The 13946-nt window shown below is 49.0% G+C and overlaps 2 protein-coding genes across 2 annotated transcripts in view; both read right to left on the reverse strand.

Moving 5' to 3' along the window:
- The window catches only part of LOC126558747 (septin-4), a 141488-nt gene that overhangs the window by 117610 nt on the left and 9932 nt on the right, over positions 1-13946 (reverse strand). The window lies entirely within an intron of this gene.
- Positions 1-13946, reverse strand: part of LOC126568277 (armadillo segment polarity protein) — a 369973-nt gene that overhangs the window by 94670 nt on the left and 261357 nt on the right. The gene's annotated exons all lie outside the window — the stretch shown is intronic.

Here is a 13946-nt window from a genome sequence, read left to right on the forward strand (position 1 = left end):
GATTTTATCATCGTGGCTTGGCTGGCCATCCAATGGCTACTTGCCTTACCGATGCGAAACCATGTATTGCAAAACAAACTTGATGCTTGTTACTTGAACCTAGGTTCGATCATTCCACTTGAAGGAACGGAACGATCCTAATAGGTACGGAACGAAATTCTCATCACTATGCTCTGGCTGTATTATGGAGATAGACGTCAACGTTTTCGTGTACCATCATCGAGCAGCTGTTCTCACCCACCTATGGGCTCAAGTGTGGGGGCATAAGTGTTCCTCCCCTCTGTGTGGGTGATTTTCGGGTTTAATTCGCCATTCTGCCACCTTTTTCCGCCGAGCTAATCAGACAGTTTGATGCCTGAACTGGTTCAGGCTGGGTCGGTTCGGGTTGGGAAGAGCTTTGAAACCTGCCTCGCGCTAGTGTTGCCCTTGTTGCCATACCTGCCGACCTCTCCTAGACATACACATACACATACACGCACCTTGGCTAACCTTCGGTATTAGCAGACGCGGAAACGGCAAGGAAGAAGAAATTAACCTGATACTAAAACAGATTAGACGATCAAGCATTTGGAAGCGTTCGCCTTTTTTTTTCTACAGCACCTTGCTTCTGCACAAAAACCTTGCCAGCATACACCTCAGGGAAGTAGAAGCGCTTCGGCGTTGGTGCTTGACAGCAACTTGACTTGAGCTGCTGGTATTAGCTCGGTGCAGATAGCCGGCTAGGGACGCACTTTTGCTGTGACGCACTTACCCAGCGTCAATGGCTGGACGAACCCATCAGCCGGTCGGCACCAAAAAAAAAAAACCCGTTCGGTGCTGTGCCAGCGCTGCTCAAAATTTTGTTCAGAAGCGAAAATCCCGAAAAGTCACTTACAGACACACCTCCACAACCAGTCGCCCACATTGCGGCCGGGCCGGGCCATCGGAATCGGCATGACCTTCCATGAGAGCGTTCCGGATTCGCGGCATGCGTACGTGCGTGGTGCGTCAGATTCGTCGATCTGTCTGCGCCAACCGACAGCTGACAAACTCCGCACCAAGGATCGTTTTCGGAGACTGCAGCCGGCCGAAAATTGAGGCAAGCTCGGCTGGGGGGAGGGTAGGTCGATTTGGGGCGGTAAAACCGGTTAAACGCAAAATTTATTCTAATTCATCGGGCTGTTCGATCCTGCCCAAAAAAAAAAAAACCGATCAATCAAGCGCGATTGTTATATAACTACCGTGTGGACGACCGGCCGGTTCCAGTACCCTTGACAATGACTGTCAAACCTAGGCGACCCGCACCCCGCGAGAAGGGTTGTGAAAAAAGGGGGTGTCCCGGCCGCACCGCACCAGTCCTTGCGAGACGGTTGAACGCGGCCCCGGGTGTGAAAGGAGTCACCCCGTTCCCGCGTCCGAGAAGGACCAGTGCGCAGAAGAAGAGGCGGAAAATGAAACCAATTACTTTTGAGTCAGAACCGAGCCAGGAGTGTGGTCAGAGAGTCATAAAAAAACTAGGCACAAACACACACACACATACAAGCTTCTTTGACCGTGTGCTTAGTAGGTAGTTCTAGCAGGATGGCAGGTTTGGCGTAATGAAATCTGTCATAAATGACAGATGAACCGGACCATTCCTAACAGGCTTGCGAGCCAATTAAGATACAATAAAACCCAAACAGAACGTCTCATTATCTGGCCTTCTCGCCCGATCGCCCGCAGCATGATCGGCCAGCCATTATATGACGTAAGCGCACGGCAGCGCACCGTGGCAGATATCAGAAGCGTAACCTAGCGTCCCGGGAAGCGTCCGCCTCCGGTAGGTAACTGTTGTTGGTTTTATCGTTCTGTTTGTGTTTTGCAAGACCTGCCCAGCCTTCGATGCCTTAAACCGTGCTCCTCCTCCTCCCCCCCTCCCTTCCCCTCACCTGAACACTTTCACACCGGGACCGTGAAAGTGGTTCTTCACTCCCTTTCTACCATCGCTGCCGTGTGCGTTTTGTGCCCGGTCCCACCGGACACATACACACAATATGCCCCGGAGTGATTCGCACCAGTACGCCAGTTTTATGTTTTTCTGGGTCTTCTCTGCATTCGGTTATGTGGTACGGAAAGAATTCGCTATAAACCTGCCCCGAGCGAGTCTTGCATTCCCGTTGCCCCGGCGCATGCTCGTAAAAGACAAATCAGTTTCCTGGGTTCTGGATGCGGGTTCGTCTTGTTTTATTGTCGTGTTGTTATTTGCTAGATCCTGTTATCTTCCGAGTGTTTTGTATCTTCGCAAATGCGTGTGATTGCTTTTTTTTTTCGTTACTTGCGACACCGATCGCCATTACCTTTCCCTTCTAGAACGTTCTTGCCGGTCAGTTGTGACCCTGCGCCACATGGTGTTCGGCGCAATTTACGGGCTAACTAACGGTAAAACCGTTTGGAGTGTCCGAGACACACACGGCAGGATGGGCACCGGTTTTATTCCGTCCGTAAAATGTGTACGGAAAACCGTTCGCAGCGCGTTTGCCGTTTGTTTTTTTTTTATTGTTCGCGCTTCTTACGATGCTTTTTGCGTCCGTTATGGAGAATTTACGCTCGCTTTTTTATTCGTTTCTCTCCGACGGGGCAGGGCAGGGCAACTGCAGCTTTAAAGTATTGCCAGCAGCTTCTCCTTGATCACTTTTCTAGCGTCTGGCAGATAGTAACCAATGCTGATCTTAGTCTTTCGAATGCCCTAAGAGGAATGGAGATTGGGACCTCCGAAAAGCGCCCTCTATCACATTGAAACATTGAAATTTTGCTACCCTTGTAGAAGGCTTCTGATCAGACTCTTAACTAACTTGTAAATTGATCTTCCAATTATCCCTTAAAAATGGGAAATTTTCTGCAATAGCTGTGCGGGAGGTGTGGAGGGATGTGATCGAGGAGGAGTGTTCCGTTCAAAGACCGCGACCATCCAAAGGAGGTCCCAAAACCTCCCGGAAAATTCCACCAGCAGCTCAAGAAACCCGACTCTAGTGTTATAAAACACTCCGCGGAGCTGTTTTGTAGAAGATATTTAACGGGACAGAACATAATATTGAGTGTAATTAAAATAAAACATTAAAAACACACTTAATTGGAACATAAAAATATACCTTCGTGACGGAAATGAAATTATTTTATGTACCCTGTTTTTAAATCTTAGATTTGCCTTGTAGGTTTTTCCTGTTACGTAACACGCCCAACCCCCGAGGGAGGGTAGGTTCTTCTTCTTCTTCTTGGCTTAACGACCCACTAGGTCACGGCGGCCATCTAAATGGTTTACTAGACTCGCCCATATCACGAGGTTGAACTCAGTCCTCACTACCGAGGGACACGGTCCGGATTTGAACCCCGGGGTTCTGCCCCGTTTGAAGACCGTAAGGCGTCGCTGTCGCCTACACTACCGGGTCGCCCCCAAAACAGAGGGTTAATTATACTAAAAGTAAAGGGGTTCTCAAGCTGGCGAGGCCTGCCCCACAACTTTACCGCGACCATACGAAATGGCTGGGGGCTGCCAAACAAACAATTTGGAAGTAGCGACCACTGGCTGTACGGGGTACCGGTACCGGTAAGGGGCGGTCAACCCCACCCACCTTCGAGCGATACGTAATTTATGGACGCCGCCTTCCAAGGGTGTTTTTATTCATCTTTAACATTCTACACACGGCATCCAGCTCGTTCGCTTTCTTCGCTGCTCTGGCCTGACGCCGAGCAAAGGAAACGCTAGCGCGTATGTACAGCAGTTCCTCCACACTGCCACCCTTACTTTCTCTGCTCTACTCTCTTGCTTTCAATTCCGTTGCATCATCATGTTGCTGGTTAAGAATTTTCTTACGTTCGTGCTGTTCAGAAAGCGATCGTTTTCTGTTTATGTAACTTGTTGTAGCCGTGGGTTGTAAGATCATTTGTAAATGTTGGTGTCTTAAAGGTAAAAATTCAATTCTGAATTATCTCTTGTATAAACACTGTTGTTGTTATTTCAATCTCTTTTATTTAATATATTTATTCTTCGCCCTCGCCCGCTTTCATCTTCTTTTTCGTTTATTTTTCTTCAATGTTTCTCTTTCTTCTTACCCTCAAACTACTCCAATCATTCCACCATTCCACCGGGGCCTGGCTGAAAAAAAAATGGCGATTGGCCGACCCCGAGATGCTTGTCCCGCGCACACCCGCGCACACTACAATGATTCGCGAACGACGACGGCAACGAAGGGAAAAACGTTGTTGGTTCGCGTTCCCTTCTTTCTTTTTTCCCGTACTTCGTGAAAGTGGTTTTCTGGAATGCAATGATCCAATTCCCCGAATGCTTCCGCGCTGCCTGCTCTATCCCGCGCCGTTTCGTGGTGGTTCCTGCCATTAGCTTGCAATAAAAATGCCTAAAAATGTGGTACCGTTCTTTTGCCGCTTGCCACCATTTTTTTTTTATTCACGCTGAGATTGTATCCATACTACATTTCCTAACCACACATTTATTGCCGACTGTAGTTTCTTCGTGTTTGTAGCATAAAGTTAAGCTCGCAAAAGTAAAACCAAGCTTTTTAAATTCCTCCTGTAGTCGCTCATATTTCGGGCGCAAAAGAAAGCGAGAATAAGTTGGGAAGTTCCGGCCTTACATAACCGCCAAGCAATCGATAATGGAAAGACTTTCAATGCTTGTGGTGATAATAAATTTATTCCCGCCGAACTCTACATCTGACCGGCGAGAACGACGATGATGTGGATGGGATATAAAGGAAGGCTTCAATTTTTCTTATTTGTCTCCCCCATGCCCCGAACATTCTCCAACTCTTCTCCGGAAGCGGCCATCTTGGCCTCCTGGCAGTGTATATTACTGCTCCACCGTGCATCAACTTACCCCTCGAGGAATTGGTTTTTTGATATTGAAAATGGATGGCCTTAATTTCAGCGGGCCAGCTCGGCGGCGGGATTGCACTTGCCGGCTTGCCTCCGCTGCACCGACCGATGCTGGCGTTGCGTAAGAAATGGCGGTCAATAAGTTTGACCATCGGTTCCCATTTGGTGACCGTGTGCCGTTTTGTGCTGTGGCGTCGTGCAGATCGCCGAGCTTTGCCACGTGGAGACGCACAAACGCGCCACAGGATCCGTCGGGGCGGGCAGGCGGATATGTTAATAGGGTCATGCGAAATGCTCTAAATTGCTCATTGCCAGTTGGTCGACTCGTCCTGTTCGGTCCTGTTTTGCGAATCACTGCGAATTGAGCCCAATAAATTGGTGTGGAGCCGGCGTCGAATCAGTTCGGGCGGCTTTTTTTTATTCTCTAACGCCGCCGTCTTGTCCCCTTAAGACGGAGAGGCTGATGCTTGGTAACGTTTTGCAAAGAGTGTTTTAGTAGGATTTAAAAAAGAAACATTCGTAATGAATCGCCAAAATCTTTATTCTGATCTTAATTCAAAATCTTAGAATGACTGCTCTAAAAAATCTTAATTTTAATTTGCCTTTTTTTTCGGTCTAGACGTGTATCCTCGTGTGCGAATTATTGCCTATTCCTATCCCGTTAAGCGAGATCCCGTAGAATTCATTTTCTTGGGTTTTTACCTGGGTTTCCTTGCGTTCCTTATTCCCTCCTCCCTCTGCTTTCTCCCCACTTTGAACACAGATCAAAGGTTGTAGACCTTCAATTTTGGAGCTCTAGTTCAAAACGCGAGGCGCAAGAGGCGTGTAGCGCGGGGAGATAGAGGCACTGTTCTACCAACCCATGTACCCATGATTCGACGAATAATTGGCAATGACTCGGGAAGATTGGTTCTAAAAACCAGCCTAACCAGCTGGCAATGGACTCGCTTAGCTTGCCAAAGCGGCAGCGAGTCACAAGATCAGCGCTGCTAAAGGCTTAAGGAACTGGTTCATCGAGGTAGGGCACCGGATGGGCTAGAACGCTCGAGACTCTCGTTTTGAAGCAGCGTCAGAACTCTGCCACGACAGGCCGAGTGAAAGGAGATCAATCGTTGCCCAAAATCGTTGCTTCAAACGCGTTGGCGTTTGTGCTTTTGGCGAAGCTGAATGATGAATAGCCGAGCCGAGCGCATGTTGCCCAAGACGTGCGAAGTGTGGGAGCGGATGGAAGCTAATAAGAAGTATCGGCAAGAATGAGGTCGAAGAAGAACTGACCGAGACTGTTTGGGGACAGTGTTCTGACGTAAGAGCGATTTAGTTTTGCTGTCCAAAATGGCGACCACCCTGTCGAAAAGCGAACCCACGAAGAATCGGTCCGTAAGACTCCTACGAGCTTCGGCGTCGAAATGCTAATGCACCCTAAGGCGGCATTCGGTTGAAGCCGTACTTGCAACCCGGATATAGACCGCGGAAGATACCGAGCTGCCTTCTGGTGGCGTAGAGTTGAGACACCAAGTCACCGCTCCGCGATGGGGTGATTATCACAGTGAGCAATCCCGGTCTGAGGAGAGGATGGTTTGTGCTGCGGTTGTGGACCAGAAATGCAGTTACGGCTCTGACATGTTCACTTCCCCGCCCTCAAATCCTTGACCGAGCATCCAGGTCAAACCACAGAAAACTGAAGAAAAACACACAGCAACGGAGCAACAGCAAAAAAAATAAAATATGACAACAGTTATATAAAAGCGAAACTGTGAAACTGTTCAATCCGCTTCTTAGGGGTGGAAACGCGGGGCAAAAGACACGGCAAAGCCTTTGCAGATCCACATTCCGCGGGTCTGCAGATGCCCCGAGGGCATTAAACACACACACACACACCACAAAAAAATGGCGCCACTTCAAGTGAGCTACAGCACCAAAACCAAATAAAAAAGAAAGGACTCACGCCACCATCGGCATCGGGAAAGCGGTGACGGCTGACGAACCTAGTCAGCCGCAAGCTGACAGCAAAAACAAAACAAATCGCACGGAGCAAGGTATTAGAAAACCTTGGACCAATCAGTGCACCGACAAGAAGTAAGTTCAAAAAATTGGAGCACGAGCGGTGGAGGAAAGAAAATGGCACAATAGCCGCGATTGCTCAAAGCTAATCTGCACTGCGAAAAATATATTTTTAGCAAAACCAAGCTAGCGAAGAAACGGATAAACAACCTCACACCTAACCTCACCTTTCCTACAAGGCGTCTTAGTTGCGAATAACAGTAAACACCGAATACACTCAATGTGCGCCATTTTGGTGGCGGGAGGATGGAAATAAATGCAACCACCATGACAGTTGTGGCCGGACCGAATGAAAGTTGTTTGCTGGCACGATGGCCCCCGGGCGGGGACGATCGCACGACGATCCCAAAACGGGCCCCAAACGATAGAGACTTTGCGATAGGTTGCGTTTCGCCCGTTTTAGGGACCACAGGCCACAGGTCTTGCAATCTTGATCGGTGAGATGCTAGAAATATCGTTTCATCCACGGAGCCTTTGCAGCTATATCTAGAACATCTAGAACATTATCTGTGGGGATTTATCTGTGAGCATAACTATGTTCTTACCATTGCGCAATGTTTGAAGCTTTGTTAGATTGAGAACCAGATAGGGAGTCTCTCAATTATGAATCCTCCCAATTGAAGCGAGAGAGAGAGAGAGAGAAAGAGAGAGGGAGAGCGAGAAAAGTCCAAAGAACGAAACAGACACCGAATGGGAAATGCTCAGCAGAGCTTTCAATTGAGCCGAGGATCGTCTCTTTACCGTTTGCCCTGGTCACCTTTTCTGTGCTTTGCAGCACGTATTGCCCTGGGGGGCAATGTACTATAACCGTAAATCACGACTTACCGGTATTTCTTTCCTTTCGCGTCTCGCTGTGCCACGTTCTATCAGCCAGGACGGGCCGATTTTATGGGGTTTGTTTGATTTTTGTTTGTTTTGTTTTTTTCGTTGTTGGGCTTTGTTTTGGACGTTGCGGAGGAAAGGGAAACGCCTAACGCAGGCACGTGCGAGCATCGCAAGTCATAACAAAACGAGCGCTGGTTTTGCGTTTGCCCCCAAAACATTACGGGACCCAGTGCTCGAAAGCTCCAACCCTCCCTCCCTACGTAACAAAAAGCATTTGGTTTTGTTTTTAGTTGGCGTGGCCCACGTGGCGTATGCGGATCACCACAAGAATTCTGACTATTTTGTTTTGATCCAATATTTGAGGGCTCCCTCCAAAAAAAAAAAAAAAAAAGCCAACCATTAAAAGCGCACCCCTAAGCTGGTCTTCCGAGTGGCGTGATGATATGGTAATTATACATAAAGGGACGACTTCAAGAGTGAGTGACCGAGATCGAGAGAGCGAGAGAGAAAGAGAGGGAGTGAAAGAGGGGTGAAGATAGCTTGGCGGGCTCAAAAATTGGGACACTTTCTAGATTTACGTAACAGCTCATGATGCCCTTCACGATGACAGATCGCCAGATCGTAGCAGTAACGCTATGTGAGGGTGGCATGTTCGAACCTGGGTCTACTAGATGCTAAGAGACTAAATGGTGTGTACTAGTGGGAAGAATTATTTGTCAGATGTTGACAATCTGTTTTTTGGAGAAGCTCTTCGTTGGAGGATTCGCGCCGAGTGTCCGAGAGTTTCCACAATCCTTGACATCTAGACTTACTGACAAACCCTTCTGTTCTAAACGCCATCTCCACCCAAATCTGTGTGCATATATTCCGGGCTTCAATGCACACGATTTCACAATATTAGAAATTGGCTTTTCATCTCCAGCCAGCCTCCTACCCGGGCACACGTATGTGCGGTGTGTGGAGACCCCAGCCTCAGCCAACGGTTTGGTGAAAGTGAACATTTTTCCTGGGATCGATGGCAGCGACCACCAACACCAAACCCCTTTTCCACCCAACACCTCCCCCTCCCCCGGTGATCGCGGCATCGGGCAATGTGAAGGCACCCCGGGGAAGGAAAATCCCCAATTAAGGCCGGTTGCGGACTGCGCAAAAATACGCGATGTGGTCTAGTTCACCGGTGTTGTTTTGGTTTTCGTTTGGTTCGTATCTGCAGGTGGGATATACTGCTTTATCTATCCTATTTTTCTACGCCGTTTTCCCCATTTATTTTTATTTTTTGTGTCGACCAAACCAACAAGACGGTCACTAGTTTTCGGTGCTCCTACTACGCCCCCCCCCCACGCCCCTCACCCCATACTCTTCTTCCCTTCCTCTTCCGGATGGGCATGAGGTTATCCAGCGCAGCACAACTGGAACATAAACCGGGAAATAGGAGTCGCGGGTGAAGCAACGTGTACCGCCTGGAAAACGTGCGTCAATACCGGGAGCGGGACGGGTTGCAGTGGCGCCATCGCATATAGTTGGCAATTTCGTGAAACCGTTACGTGAAATTCCGTACCCCGAAAGCCGTCCAAGCCGTCAATCTTTTTCCAACTCGCCAAAGACAGGATCGGCATCTGGACTAATCCGAGACGATTGGGGCTTGACGTGGTTCCATCGGTGTGGATCGGACTGCAAGGACCGGTGAAGTCTGGCGCGTAAATGGCGAATGCTTTGGGGTGTTTGTAGGCTCCCCAATTTTTTTTTGTTGGTTCGAGACAACGGACCAACAGCTCAGTCCGAGCGTGCTGAGCTATCAGCGGCGCCCTACAGCAAGGCTCCAAGGCACCGACGGGTTGCAGTGAGGAATCTGCGAAGCTGTTGCAAATCGCGAACGTAACTGTGGTGCTCTGACAGGGCTGTGTTAGGGGCGTACTGATAAAACCGTCAACAACAACAAAAAAACCGTACTCTACCCGAACGGGAGAGTTGTAGCTACTTTCGACAGGTTGAAAGATTTTTGCTAACTTGAAGGATGAAGGACTAGTCAACAACAAAAAACAAAGAGTCTCTACCACTCTGGCCATCATAGCACATGACAGCCGAATGGACAACGATTGCATCAGATGGTTCGAGAAAGCGCAACTCCCTGACCGCCCCGTCCCCTAGGCGAGGCGACCAATTCAGTCTCTATCTCGGAGAAAAGAAATTATTCACGCCGTTCCATCACCCAGCAAAACAAGGTAATAGAATTAGTGCACGATTAGGACTAGGGTTGGACTCAGGATAGGCTCGCAATAGGGTTCGATTAGAATGAGAGTGATACTAGTTTTGTTGGTCGGCAAAGAACAGAACAGAGAAAGAAAGATTGTTGAAGAAAAACGGCGGAGAAGCTACGTTCAAAACAAACCAAACGGTGGGGACAGCAGTGACAGATAATGGCGAGAAGGAAACCTCAACATCAACAACAACAGCATCACAGCGGGCAGCATAAATTGCCGTTGCAGCGGTACAACATAAGCAGCTACCCATTGTAGTCCAATTCCAAACGAAATAAAAACAAAACACACTCACACTCAGAGGTAGGAGCGGGCGCGAGCGCAACGCACTGACGTTGTTTACTCGCGGTGAAGGCGACCTCAGTCACGTGAATGTTGGTTGGGAAATTTTTTGGAAGGAATTCGAAAGATTCCGTAACCGTTACCTGGACCATTGACCCTGTGCCCGTTGGTAGTTTCATCCACTGCCACCCCATCCCCCTTCCCCCCCTCCCACCAACTCTCCCAGCTTCCGTGCTTGGACCATATTCCCCTCCTCCTTTAACGTAGCTTTTGTTTTCTTCCATACGCACGATGGTTGTAAACAATTCCCGGACTTGTTGAAGCATTTGTTTTGTTTTGGTTTTTGGGCTTTCGTGCGGAGCGAAAACTGAATTTGTTTTTGTGTGTTAAGGCCTCTGGCCGCACGCATCTGATTTGGTGCCAGATCGAGCAAGCCTGTTGCCTGGCAGCTCCATCAACAACGGTGACGTATTTGATTTTGTTTTCTTTTTCTCGCCGTATTGTCAATGAATGAAACACGTTAAACGACACGTGTATCTCGCATATCTGCTTCGAATTACCTTGTACGGTGAAGCGCCTGTACGGCGCTTCGACAGCCCCCATTGACCACCAGGAAAACCCACGCGCGCCCAAATGCATCAATGGCGCCGATGTTGGGTGACGCCTTAACCCTACTTTTGTGTGTCTGCCTGCGCAAGGGCACACTTGGGGGCGAAGAAAGTCGGCGGTGGAATGGGTGAAGGAAACAGCACAACGCGCGCACGCGCGTGTGATACTAACATTGAACTTGACACCGCGCGTGGCGTTCCACGTTCGGTGCGTAGTATGCGTACGCTATGCACATCGCATAACGCGTGCACGTCCGATCACAAATCGCAACTCCGTTTACGTCGGGTGCCACTTCCAAAAATCGCACCCCCAATATTCCAATATCCGCAAACATTAGGCGATCGAAGTCTCTAGCGAATTCTCGACGGATCCTCAAATTTTGACTTCTCTGCATCGGATGCAGGAAGGAGCATTCGACTTGCTGGTTGATGTTGTTGTGGTTGAGGTTTTGTTTCTCTTCCCGTTGCGAAATACATTGCAAAGTTGGCGTAAGAGGTGGTCCAGAATAAGAGACACACGCACAAACGTTCTCACCGAGTGCAAAGCAATATACCGTAAGAATCTGCTCTCTGCAGCGCACAATTCGACAGGCCCAACAGGTCCGCCTTATTGTTAATCCTTCGGAGTCATCGAGCGCACCACAAATGGCTGTGCGTTTTCGCCAGTTTGACGAATTCTTGCTATTTATTTTCAATATGTTTGGGATTTTTGGATGAAGATTCTGCAGAGCATCAGAGGCCCCTGGAAAAAAAAAACAAGCACGCATGAATTTCTAGCGGTTGTTGAAGTTTCTCGGTGCAGAAGTGGCTGGCCCATCCCCAAATATCTGTACCGGAGCGATTTTCCTTTCCTTCTCTTTCGATCATCACGTTCTACCGGTCAGGGGCGTGTGCAGGGGGGGGGGGGGGTCCCAGGGCAGCAAACCAGGGAAATGGAATTCGCGTTCTCTCGGGTCCACGGCCTCCGGACGTGCAAGAACCTCCCGTTTCTGGAACCGTTTCTGAAAACGTTCCGTTGTTTGTCTGTGTGTGTGTGTGTGTGTGTGCATGTCTGCTGGAAGCTTGGAAGAATTTGACGAAGCGCAAAAAGAGGTCGAAATTGGGAAGTTTTGCTTTCATCATCATCCTGAATCGGTGGCGTCGGTTGCGTAGCAACCGCGAACCATCCAGTTGACTTTCAATCTGATCCAGAATGGAAAAATGGTGATTTTTATTTTGCTTTCGGGTGTGCCGACACCGGTGCCCATCATCCGACCGCAGTGGGGGGAAGGGGGGGTTGGGGAGAGGATCTTGAACTTAACTGGTCCAGAAGTAGGTTATTGCGTTCTGGACGCTGTTGTGTTTGTTTTTGTTTTTTTTTTTGTGTGCCTCCCTTCCTACCCAGCAAACCTCGGTCCTTTGAGCCAGATGACAGCTAAACGGTACATAGGGATCGGAAGATGGCGCAGGAAAGGTTAGACGAGAGCATGCCTTAATAAGTGTCGCATTCGGTTGCATGGTGTCCCGAGGTTTTCTTTGCGTCGCATGGCAAAAATTGTGAAACCAAACGCCAAAACTTCCTACTCTCCGTTGTCGTTGTCCCTTTGCTGACAACTCAATTGACCATCGTCGTCATCATCAGGCGTCATCCAACCACGCTTTCCGTTTCCGCACCCATCCTCGATTGTGTTTTATACACACGGTTAATATGCACACAGGGACACGCGCCAGTGTTGTCAAACCAGGGCGCCATATTGTTCATTTCTAGTCTTCCGTCGATACGCACGTGGGCAAACAAATTGTTTGTACACCAACTCGTACAAACAAAAGTAAATGAATCACAATCACAGTAACTGTTATGTGGCAGACTGCGGGCTCTACTGTGTGCCGTTGCTTTCACGAGGTCAACAATGCATCACTTTCCACCCGGGGTGGAGTTGAGGGCCGCAGGGAAGGGCGTGATTGAAAGCTATTAAAGGCCCCTTTGCAATACATATCGAAGCGAGCAACCACGGCAAAGCAATCGTTCACAGCGGTAAATGCGCACTGTCCGGCCATTGTCGTATTGCTCCTGCGAGTTAGGCAATCGGCATGACATGGCGCACCGGGGCTTACGCACGCTTCTTGGTGCTTTCGCTTTTAATGAACTGAAACGCAATCGCACGCGGGTACATGTGTCCTTAATTCGCTCGCCATACGTCTTCACACGGAACGGCCGGGGTTCAAAACCGATCAGGACCGTTAGCACGCAGTGAGATGCTGACTATCCAGCTAGGACGGCAAGTGGCGTGACGTAACAGGTCGTTCAAGCAAGATCAAGAAGTGACAATTTAGTCGAATTATGCAGTTTTTTAGGGTTGTTCTGGATCATTCGGAGTAGCTGATTCTTCCACCCTTGCATAGAAAATAAACATCGTTACCATTTTTGTTCTCGGATCAGAGAAGGGTTTTCCGTTATCTTACACTGTTCCTTCCCCCACGTACCATCCACCCCCTTCCCCCCTTTACCCTCGCCGCTAGAATTATCATAGGTCGAATCTGCATTTCCGCTTGGTTTTGGACATTGGGCGCATTATGCAACGCCGATGGGGTTCCAGAATCCAGACATTCCTGTTACTGTCGATGACTCCCCTTCGGTTATAAGTTGCGTTACGTTATCGCATGCACCTCACCGTCCGCTACACCCACACCCTTCACGACCAGTTTTCGTATCAATCAACCGAACGAAAGTGATAAGTGTGACGCTCACGTAGCGTAAGGTATTAGCTGGCCTTCGACGGATGGGAGAACCTGGCCATCCCGGGTAAGACAACGAAACACACACACATACAAGGCAAGCCTGCAGGTGTTCGCTAGCACCGCACTTTGGCGTTTACGTACTACATTTAGGCAGTCTTTATCGCACGCCAATGACGCTTTGCGTTGGGGTTGCGTGAGTTGGCAGATTTGGCTAGCCCTTTTTTTTTTTTTTTTGTTCGGCAAAGGGAATCCAGACCTCCTGCTCGAAGGAAACCTGGGATAGTATGTGGGCAATCGCGGCGGTGGTCTGGCTTAGATTGTTGACTATCGCCAAACTATTGTTGGA

The sequence above is a fragment of the Anopheles maculipalpis genome, chromosome X, assembly GCF_943734695.1.
Source record: "Anopheles maculipalpis chromosome X, idAnoMacuDA_375_x, whole genome shotgun sequence".
Taxonomy (NCBI): domain Eukaryota; kingdom Metazoa; phylum Arthropoda; class Insecta; order Diptera; family Culicidae; genus Anopheles; species Anopheles maculipalpis.